We start from the raw sequence: 11,622 nt of genomic DNA, 5'->3' as shown, positions 1-11,622 counted from the left end.
TCATGTCATGAAAGAGGGTCACCATAGCGCGTTGATATGTTGCCCCAGCGTTCTTTAACCCAAACGGCATTACCTTGTAACAAAAGGTGCCCCAATGGGTAATGAACGTGGTCTTCTCCATGTCCTCGGGATCCATTTTAATTTGGTTGTATCCGGAGAAGCCATCCATGAAGGAAAATACAGAGAACTGGGTTGTGTTATCTACCAATACATCGATGTGAGGTAATGGGAAATCGTCTTTGGGACTAGCTCTATTTAAGTCTCGGTAATCTACACACATGCGGACTTTCCCATCTTTTTTTGGTACCGGTACAATGTTGGCAACCCATTGTGGGTACTTAGCGACTTCCAGGAAACCAGCGTCAAACTGCTTTCTCACCTCCTCTCTGATCTTGAGAGCCATATCTGGTCGAGTTCTTCTTAGCTTCTGTTTGACGGCAGAGCACTCTTCTTTAAGGGGAAGCTTGTGGGTTACGATATCAGTGTCTAATCCGGGCATATCTTGGTATGACCATGCAAACACATCGTTATATTCATGGAGGAGCTCTATCAATCTAGTCTTCACTGCATCTTGAAGCGCGGCGCCTACCCTTACTTCTCTTTTGTCCTCTTCTGATCCCAGGTTGATAACTTCGACGTCCTCCTGGTGTGGTTGAATGACCTTCTCTTCTTGTCTGAGCAATCTGGCCAACTCTTCAGGGAGTTCGCACTCTTCACCCACTTCCTCTTCAGCTTGGTAAATTGGACAATCAAAGTCATGTCAGACCCTAGCAGTGTCATTATCAATGGTCTCGGTGGTGTCTCTGCATGTTATGATTTATGCAGTTTATTTAGAAAGTGCGTGCATTAAAAATTGATGCCATTTTTGTAATAAAAACGAAAGGAAAGGAACAAAAATTTGAATGCAAATCTCCATTTATTATTGATATAGAAAACTCTTGAAAAAAGATAAAGGAGGCCCTACAACACGCCACTGTGCCTTGGGCAGAGCACAGGGTTTTGTCTAAAATAATAAAATTACTTTTGAAAAAATTGAGGAACTTCCACAGCCTTCCAGTTTGTCAGTTCTTCATTGGGCGCGGCTTGTCGTATCCAGCTAGATACCTCCTCCTCATGATCTTCAACGTTGATCATTGCCACCTGGTTGCCAAAAATGTGGCCAGCGCTGGTGAACGTTTCCTTTACAAGAGGGATATGCTCCTTATCATGTTGGTTACCGGCTTCGATTGACGATGGGTCATATCCTAACCCAAACTTGTCTCGCTTCTGGTTCACTTCCACCACTTTGCCCCAGTCTTGAGCACTTTCACTTTCCATCACAGCCTTGGCTCCTTGCCACGAGGCCATGGATGGTCCTGACTTCGGAGTCTCCAATGTCTTTTGGACAACCATCATATTTACCACTTCCAAGGACTGGAATGGTGTCTCGGTTATCTCGCCATCCACTTCGATATATCGGAAAGATGTTAAGTGGCTAACCAAGATATCCTCCTCCCCTCCAATCACAATCATCTTGTCATTGGTAATGAATTTTAACTTTTGGTGTAACGTGGAGGTGACGGCACCTGCAGAGTGGATTCATGGTCTTCCAAGTAGGCAACTATAACCGGGATGTTTGTCCATAACTTGGAATGTGATATTGAAGAAAGTTGGGCCTATTTTGACTGGTAGGTCAACCTCTCCTATCACTGCTCGTCTTGAGCCATCAAATGCTTTCACAATTAGGGTATTGGGCTTCATATTCATCCCCTCCATCGGCAGCTTTATCAAAGTGGTTTTTGGCATGACGTTCAGTGAGGAACCTGTGTCTACTAATACCCTTGATAGTATAGTGTCTATGCATTTCAAGGAGATATGTAGGGCCTTGTTATGGTTCTTTCCCTCAACTGGCAGCTCATCATCATTAAACCCCAAAAAATTTCCAGTGGTTACGCAAGCTATCACATCGTCAAACTGTTCTGTTGTTATGTCTTTCGTGATATGTGCTGCGCTTAACACTTTCAATAATGAATTCCTGTGTGCTTCTGAGTTGAGCAACAGAGATAACATGGAGATTTTCGAAGGTGTTTGATTCAACTGGTCTACCACTTTATAATCACTTTTCTTGATTATCCTTAGAAATTCCTCAGCCTCCTCACGAGTGACCGCAGCTTTAGGTGACAGATGCATTTCTTGCATTTCTTGATTTGGGACAGGGATTTGGACTGTAGTAGCAATTTCTTTCCCTTTGGCTTTTGTAGAAGCATCAACAGCCCTTGGCGCGAACACTCGGCCACTGCGCGTCATTCCGGCTGGCCCCACAATTGAGGTGACGTTTGGTTCATTGATTACCACGGGTCGGTCTTCCTGCCCTTGCTTAAAAGCTCTGGGCTGATATATCCATGGTACCGCCTTCTCATCTTTATACGCAAACGGTGCTGGAAACTCTATCACCAATGGGTTTATGGGGATTTCCACATTAACCTCATCATAAGGGATGGCCACATTAACCTCATCAAAAGGGATGTCCACGTTAACCTCATCAAAAGGGATATCCACGTTAACCTCATCATAGAGGATGTCCACCATGACGGCTATCTCTTTCTCTCCCTTGTTCTTGACACAGTGATTTATCTGTAACTCGCCTTGGTCCAACATTTGTTGTATAAAATTCCTCAGCCCTTTATCATTCTCATCATTGACTAGCTCCTCTGGGACTAGACCACTTTTTAGCAGTTGTGCCCCTATCATGGTGATAGGGGTTTGAATCTCTTCAACCTTAAGAATCAGTTCTCCTTGATCACTCTCCTCAATGGCACTGACGGAAGCATCTCCATGTGTTGGCATGGGATTAGTGTTCACGTTCTGGCGTCTTGGAGTGAAAGTAACAACTTTTGCTTCAATCAGGTCTTGTACCCTATTTTGGAATGCAAAACAATTCTCCAGAGTATGGTCGGGCGCTCCCATGTGAAATTCACAATGGGCATTAGCGTCATATCCGGGTGGATATGGAAAAACAGCCGGTTTCAGCTCCCTCAATGTCAGAAGGCCCTCCTTTTGCAAATATGGGAATATTTGGCTATAAGGTACTGGTAGAGGGTCAAGTTGCCTTCTTGGAGGCTTTGGCTTGAATTGTCTTGGTGGTGCTGCGTTCTGTTGTTGACGAGGTTGTTGATGATGTGGTTGATACATTGGTTGTTGTTGTATGGGTTGTTGATAGGGTATGGGTACCACGGCAGCGACTTGGCCATATGAAGCCTGTTGCTTCCCCTTATAGCCTCTAGATACAGCGTTCGTTTCACCCTCTCTTTTCTTCTGAAAGCCTCCAGAATACTTTTTCGGTGCGCTAGAGGTTGCCACGGCTCCTGAAATCTTTCCATCCCTCAGCCCCTTTTCTATGCGATCTCCGATTGTGACCAGATGCGCAAAATCGGATGCCGCACTACTCACCAATCTATCAAAGAGTGGGTCCTTCAGCGTGTCCACAAATATTCCAGTCATTTCCTTCTCAGACAATGGTGGCTCTACCTGAGCGGCCAACTCTCTCCATCGCTGGGCGTATTCTTTAAAGGACTCATTTTCTTTCATTGCCATCCCTTGCAACTGCATTCGGTCGGGTGCCATATCCAAATTATATTTGTACTGATGGAGAAATGCGTCAGCCAAATCTTCCCAGCTTTGAATCCGCCCTTGCTCTAAGCTCATGTACCATCTTAGAGACGCTCCACTCAAACTATCTTGGAAACAGTGTATGAGCAGTTTGTCGTTTTCGGTATGAGCAGCCATTTTCCTGAAATACATCACTAGGTGACTTCTTGGGCAAGTCTGGCCTTTGTATTTCTCGAAATCAGGAGTTTTAAATTTAGCCGGAATGACCAAATTTGATACCAAGCGCATGTTCATGGCAGAGGCACCGAAGATATTATTCCCTTCGATAGCTTTGATCTTCTTTTCCAAGGCACGAAGCCTATCTGCAGATGGGTCTGGAAGTGTCTTAGGCTTCGGATGATCAGGCACATAGAAAGCTTCGTATGGGTCATCTCCTATTTCAGACCCATAATGAGCAGGCGCCTCAGAAGGCTCTGCACGATCCCCCTCTCCTTTGCTTCCTATTGGTATATGAACCAGACTCTTCTTGGCGTGGACGTAGCTCTCATCTGGGTGGACCAAACTTGATGGGTTATCATTCCTTCTAGCCTCATTTTCTGCATCAGCAACCCTCTCTCTCTGGGCGATGGCGAGCATTGTTTCCAGCAGTTGTTCCATCTTCTCTTGGATCGTATTGATGTCTGACCTCATGGTAGCTTGGTTGGCCTCCACTTGCTCTAATGTCATCTTGTAGTTGCTTCGCGTCTCGTACCGGTGTTGATTAGTCAGCGTTACTGGATAGAGGGCAAAAGGTTGGGTAAGTTTTTTTTTGTTTTTTTCGTTTTTATGAAGCGTGATGCATGAGGATGCGAATGTTATGCATATTTTATTTTCAAGGAATTTTCATCACAGTTGTAGTTATATTAAGCATTCGAAGAAAACATAAAGTCAGTAAATAAAATGAGGATCATCCTCCTTCATTCAGATGTTTAAAGTACGGAGTACAAAGGCATAACCGCCCAAATCGATACAGCTCAAATACTAAACTGAATATAAGAAAAACAACCTAATCACACAGCAGTCTTTCGAGTTATGAGTTCTTCTAATTCAAGCTTGAACCTCTTCACCATCCCCTGACACATCATAACAAAATGGATTACAGCGGGATGTGTGCCATGTTGGTCCAATCCTTCCACTGCCTCTCTCAACCTCCAAGGCATTTCTTGGGTCGTCCAGTTGCAGAATTGTACAAAACCGTTGAGCTTTGCACGGTACCCATCTTTGTCCGCTTGCAAGAAATTGATAGTTCTCCTAAAGGTATCATAATCCTCAATGACTTGCTCTCTTTCTCTTAGCCATATCACACTGTCTTGATGGAATGCCTCAAATCTGTCCTTCCAATGTTGAGCAACCTCTCTAGCATCTTTTGCTTCTTGACATTTGTCGGCCCAAGTCGTAGGTGTGACTCGAGAAGCTTCAAGGGCTCTTTCCTTAAGTCGGCGCTCGTGCTCGGCTTGGGTCTCAGCATTATGGAGGGAGATAGTGAGATCTTGGATCTTAGCTTCCAATATCTCTCTAACTTCTTTTTTCTCTTCTGTAGCTCGTAGCCACCACCGCTTATTCTTTTGGCATTCTTTCTCAACTTGTCTTAACTGCTCTTTAAGGGTTTCTAAGCAGTGATTAGCTTGTTCCATGCCTACCTTCACTTTCTTTCTCTTATGTTCTTCCTTGTCGACCTTTTCCTCAGTCGCTTCAAGCTGGGCCTTCTTCCTCTCTAGTTCCCACCTTATTTCATTTCTTTCATTTGAAACTTGTTGGAAGCTGGTCTGTAGCTCTTCATTTTCTCGTCCAAGTCTTGCTATAGTAGCTCTCAACGCTTCCACTTCTTCCATGGAGACAGGGATGAGTTCTGGTGGTGAAGGTTGAGTTGGAGGATCGAGGATGAATGGCAGCTTGATCTCTAGACTTCTTCTGGTGACCCATTGATGATAGGGTTCTCTATCCCCTACGACACCCTTTCCTTTGTCTTGTCCTCTGAAGCGAACTTTCTCCCAGGCTCGGATAACCCTTCTCAGCATAACGGGATCGTCCATATCATGGAACACAAAACCTTCTAACAACTGGTCGTCCGGCTTATAGGTGATAGGGTAACCCAACTGCCTCATCGCTAAAATAGGATTGTAGTTAATGCATCCTTTTGACCCTATCAATGGTACATTCGGAAATTCTCTGCAACTAGTAATTGTATCTCCCACATTCAAGCCATGAGGATACCAAATAATGGTATTTTCAGTGAGTCCTACTAGCTTTTGAGACCACTCATATCCATCCATACTTTCAATTGTATCAACCTCTTTGAACACATGAGAGACAAGCCATTGGTAAAGGAGTGGTATGCAACATAACATCAGTCCTCCCTCCTTCTCAAAGCGTAAGTGCAAGGTGTGATAAACATCTGCTAGGAGTGCGGGTACTGGATCTTCATTCTTAACATTGACGGCCCAAAACACGCTAATAGCTGCTACATCAATTAATTTCTCCATGTTAGGAAATAACACCAATCCAAAAATAAGTAAAGCCATAATAGTATCATGGGCTTCCCACTTCTGGGCTTTGGCAAAGCTTTGAGCAATTTTCTCCAGGTACTCTTGTGGAATTCCTTGCACCTTCCCCCAAATTTTGATGTTAGGGGTTAGATCTTTGACTGGGATGTCTAGTACTTCTGCTAACTCTTCGGGTTTAGGGATTTGACCTAGCCCCCTGTATGGTCCCTTCTTCTGCTTAGGAGAGTCCAATATTCTTCCGAATTCTTCCAAAGTCGGGGCCAACTGGAAATCTCTAAAGAGGAAACTTCTGAGTGGTGGATCATAAAACTGGGCTAGTGCGGTAATAGCTTCTTTCTGCACCGGTACAGACAACAAGTGTAGAATCTTCCCATATTTGAGTGTGAATGCGTCTCGACGGATATTAGTCAACCCATCTCTGAATGCAATGAACTTCTTCACACACGGTACCTTAGCTTTGATTTGGAATGTTTTTTTCTTTCCTGACTCCATTTGTTCTTGAATGCTTAATTAACTGAAAATTTTGAAATTCCCTGAAAATAAAAAGTGTGTAAATGATTTTGCTATGCTCATAATGAAGGAAACATGATGTTTATGCAATGACCAGGATCCAGGTTTCACATATATCACAAGGTTCAACTTAACAACGGTTCTATGTCTTTTACCCCACACATCAAGGATTGCTCCTAAGGTTATCCATTTTCATGATAAGAACTTAGAGTCATGGACCAAGTTCAGTCTTCCATCGCAATAATGGGCTAGCCACATTGAAATGGAAGTTCTGAATCGGTCTATTCTAAGTGGGATCCTCGTATTGTTCGAACAGGGTGTACACCCTTCGGTTCAATACTACACGATCGCCAATCATGAAGACGGACTTCAGTTTAAGATGAGGTCCCCAGAGTCATGGACCATGTTCAACGTTTCCTCGCAATGATGGGCTAGCCATATTATGATGGAAACTCTGAACAGATCTACTCTAGGTGGAGTTCTCGTATTGTCCCAATGAGGTGTACACCCCCCGGTTCAATACTACACAACTCCGGGTTCTAAGTTCTTCTCAAAGCTCGGGTACGGAGCTTATCTCACAACATATGTCAAACACCATAGATCACCCAAGATAATAGCAAAATAAAATACATAGCATAAATAATACATCAAGATATACAAAAACAAATAAAAAGCGGTATTCTATCATTCACAGCAAATTGACTAAGTTAGGCTTGACTCTCTCTTGCTTGGAGCAGTGTCCCCAGCAGAGTCGCCATCTGTCGCATCTCGAAAAATACGATTCCTCGCGATGGTCGCGGAAAAAATTATGTTCGAACAGAGTCGCCACCGAACTTTATTTACCCTAATAAAGGGATAGGAAAATATCGATAAAACCTCTAAAAAATAGAATAATGGTCGTCGCAACCATATTCGGGTTCGGGAGTCGATTACGCAAGGGGAAGGTATTAGCACCCCTCACGTCCGTTGTACTCAACGGGAACCTTTTAGTCTAATTTGCTATTTGAATGTTAGTTAAATGTTGTTTGCTTTCTTCTAGTAATTAGAGTTGATAATAGAGATGGGTGAAGACCTCAGGAGGGGGAAATGGGAGGTTTTTTTATTAGTGTGCTCGCCAAGATTTCGCAATCTCGTGCCTACGTATCCTTATGGTGCAATAAGGAAATCAGAGCATTCGTAGTTCAGGCAACTACGGTTTTTGTTGGTGTCTTTTAATGAACGACTGTGTAGATCGCGTCCTAAAGGCTAAACGCTGGCTTGTCTACTCTCGGCGGAGGCTTAAGCGTTGGTTTGTTGTGCGCATTAGAAAGGATTAACAGTGTTCTTTTGAAAAGAATTTTTAAATTGTTGGTCGCACGAGGGCGAAGAATTAAATTTGATTTGTGAAAGTGTCTTGAATTTATTCGATTGTGTTTTAATTTGATGACGAAGATTCGAACAATGTGGCGTACGCCAATTATTCGAATAATCGAGAGATAATGAAGCGGATGCTCACTATTCTCCTTTTCATTCAAAGATTAATTATTAAAATAAAGCTTTTAGAATTTATAATTAAATTGGGAAAATGATTTTAATTTTAGAGAGTTTTTTAGGTTTTAATTAAATGACAAAAATTCGAGCAATATGGCGTACGCCAATTATTCGAATAATCGAGAGATAATGGAGCGAATGCTCATTAATCTCCTTTTCATTTAAAGATTAATTTAAATAGTGCTTTTAGAATTTGTAATTAATTTGAGAAATAATAATTTGTAAATGATTTTAAGAGAATATTAGAATAGTTAAATTGGGAAAATGATTTTAATTTTATAGAGTTTTTTAAGGTTTTAATTAAATGACGACAATTCGAGCAATATGGCGTACGCCAATTATTCGAATAGTCGAGAGGTAGTAAAGCGGAAGCTTACTATTCTCCTTTTCATTCAACATTAATTTAAATAATGAAACTTTTAAGATTTTATAAATAATTTGGAGAGTGATTTTAATTTCATAGAATTTTTTAGGGTTTAATTGAATGACGAAAACCCGAGCAATATGGCGTACGCCAATTATTCGAATAGTCGAGAGATAGTGAAGCGGAAGCTTACTATTCTCCTTTTCATTCAAAATTAATTATCAAATAATTTTAAGAAAATATTATTTAAATATGGTGGATTTGAATTTATTTAGAATTAATATACTTTTGAGAAAGACTATTTGGTATTGGACCAACATCAAATTTATTTATTAGAAAATAAAGTAAATTATTTGTTGACATTAACCGTTAATCCATCATATGATTAGTTAATGAGATAAAAATGAATTGGAAATAAAACTAAGCTAATGAACATTTCTACTATCATTATTTAGAACTAATCGTCTTAATAAAAATACTTAGAAGATAATACACATATCAAAGACTATAAATCCAAATATGTGAAAAATGATCAAAAGGAAATCCTCAAAAATAAACACCTAAAAACACAGCAAGCCTCAAACCAACCAGAGTTCATAATGGGCCCTAAGGCCCCAAAACTCATCCTACAAAGAAATGATCCGGAGATCAACAAGAGAAAAAAAAAGGCCCTAAACTTAAACCTCCTAAGTTCATTTTGAAAACAAAAAAAGGCAGGCAGCTGTACAGCTGTCCTGCGCTTGTCCTTGATGGACGACCTTTGGTCTTCCCGTTAGTGGGACGCGTGGGGATTAACACAGACAATAGGCTTGAGGTGGCATTCGTGCACCCAGTCGTCATCAATGAATGGCAGACTTTTGAAAAACAAAATATTAATGATTTGATTAAATGTGAGTTTTTAAAAGGAATCATCGTTGGGTGTTGATACTAAAAGGAACGATAGGTCTCCTTCTTCCTCATTCTTAAAACTTGCTTCCAACAAAAACACCCTTCAAATATTATAAGACCAAAAAAAAATTCTAACATCTACCTCATTCGAAACTGGGATGACCATTTCCGAACCACAAACCATCCCTACCCATGAGTTTTAATGGAGACACGGACCTTAGATACATCACTAAGCTTCGGGAACGACACAAAAATGTCACAGATCTAAAACACATCCCAAACCGACATCAATAGTCATCTAGTTTAAAACAAACACAAAAACAGATGCAAAAATCTCTCAAAGAGTGGAAAGGAGCAAACCCTAAAGTGAAGGCGAATGGGTTTCGTGGAAACTTTGGAAATCCGGCGCAATTCTGGCGATGGTGATGGCTTCAGGTATCTACTCCTTCTTTCCTTCTTTCCGTCCTCTTGCGCTCGTTACTTCTTCTTCTTCGTTCTTTGTTACTGATCTTGGGTGTATTGGCTTGACAGGGGCTTAGCTCGAGCTTGTTGAGCCTCGATGTGAGAATCTCAACAAGTTCAAAACGGAGCTTTTTTTTAATGAGGGTTTTGGAGTGATTTTTCCAGAGTAACGGTGCAGAAATTCGGATCCCTCTTCAGTGGATTTCACTCCCTTCTTATAGAGAGGTGGTACGAGGTTCATACGTCCTTATCCTTCATGAGCTGGCAAATCTATTCAGAATCATTCTGTTAGAGAGGAATTTTTGGGCTGGATTTGGTGGGGACCAAGGTATGTGAGTCATTTTCCTGTTTTGTCTGTAGTGAAATCCTTCCAAAAACGTGTGGCCTTTTGTTGAACTTTTCACTGCCTCTTTACTGCTGTAAAACACATGCTTGTCAAATTATTTACTCTTCTGTAAAATGGAATTTTTAACTGATGCTTGACCTTTAATCATTTCTTACATACAACGGCTTTCTAATGTCAGTCCCATTTGGTTATGGATGGTGACAGGACCGTTAATTTGAGCTGGTACGCATTCATCTTGAGATAATACGTAGCGGATGTCGGTTTTGTTGCTATCACAGTGTGCTGTCACCAATTCTCGTATTGATGTGAATTGTTCTTCAGGTATGACATTTCCTGTTGATTCCGTGTGGTGTCTTAGCTATTCATCACTTTTGCTTATGGTTTTAGTTGCAGCTTCATGTTATTTTGGCTTGACTGATTATTGCATGTTTTGGATTGATGCACATTGCTTGACAATTTCAGGTTGGTAATTCGGATGGAAGCAAGGCAGTGCATACTGATCAAGGTGAAATGCTGCCTTTATGTTGCAGGTCACAATATGACTCCCTCCTACCAGGTTTGTTATTTTGTACTATCGTATATGACTGCAATTTGAAATGCTCGATTGTTGTGTGTTATTGCCTTTATACTGAAGTGCATTGATACTTGCAATGTCTTTGATGTATGCTGCTGGACTAGGTTGAAAATTGATCATTGAATATGCTAACTGATATGCCTTGGAATTTTCTTGTGAGGATTGCTGAGACTTTTGTTGAACCTTCCTTTGATGCTGGATTTATACTTCGACAATAGGTACCTTGGTTTAATCTTGGTATGTGGCTAATTCTTCTTGCTGCAGGTCGGGTTCTCCAGTTAGGCCTGTTGATTCCATGGTTATGTTGAACATGTTGTCTCGACCAAGGTTTCCTCATCCATTGGCTTGTATTTCAAAGTTCTGAAGCGGGTTTGTGGCAGAACTGCTCAAGGTGCTTGCCATCCTATATGTTCTGTTTATTCATCGTGATGTTGTACTGATGCATTGTGGGGTGTGAACCGTGTGACAAAGGATACGCAGTGGCCCCTCTGCTGCAGAAGACCTGCAGACTTGCAGTTGCTTGGCCAAGGCGGATTGCAGCCCTCTTTGATGTTTGGTGGTCAGAATGCTGTGGTTCGTGATGTCGAAATGCGGTTCCATTGTTTGTAGAAGCACACGCATTGTATTGTAATGAGTATGTACAAGTTTCAAGCCTGTTTCAATTACGGTGTGTTTTGATCATGCCGGTTTTATATTTGCTTTATTGCTTGGCTTAGCCTCTTTTCTTTCATTCAGAAATCCATACTCTCTGTTAGAGCAACATTTACAAATGAAAGAAATCTCAGTAAATGTTTTGATCATGGCAAAAAAAATAAAA

At 41.4% G+C, this 11,622-nt stretch overlaps 1 long non-coding RNA gene across 1 annotated transcript; it reads left to right on the top strand.

Annotated features, from left to right (window-relative positions):
• Positions 1-9,957: 9,957 nt before the first annotated feature.
• On the top strand, positions 9,958-11,499 carry LOC127098311 (uncharacterized). Its single transcript, XR_007793331.1, has 2 exons — positions 9,958-10,552; positions 10,694-11,499. It is a non-coding gene; the product is annotated as an uncharacterized LOC127098311 (long non-coding RNA).
• The last annotated feature ends 123 nt before the right edge of the window (positions 11,500-11,622 follow it).

This window comes from Lathyrus oleraceus, chromosome 6 (genome assembly GCF_024323335.1).
Source record: "Lathyrus oleraceus cultivar Zhongwan6 chromosome 6, CAAS_Psat_ZW6_1.0, whole genome shotgun sequence".
Taxonomy (NCBI): domain Eukaryota; kingdom Viridiplantae; phylum Streptophyta; class Magnoliopsida; order Fabales; family Fabaceae; genus Lathyrus; species Lathyrus oleraceus.
The sequence above is the reverse complement of the archived record's forward strand: the minus strand, read 5'-3'. Positions and strand labels throughout refer to the sequence as shown.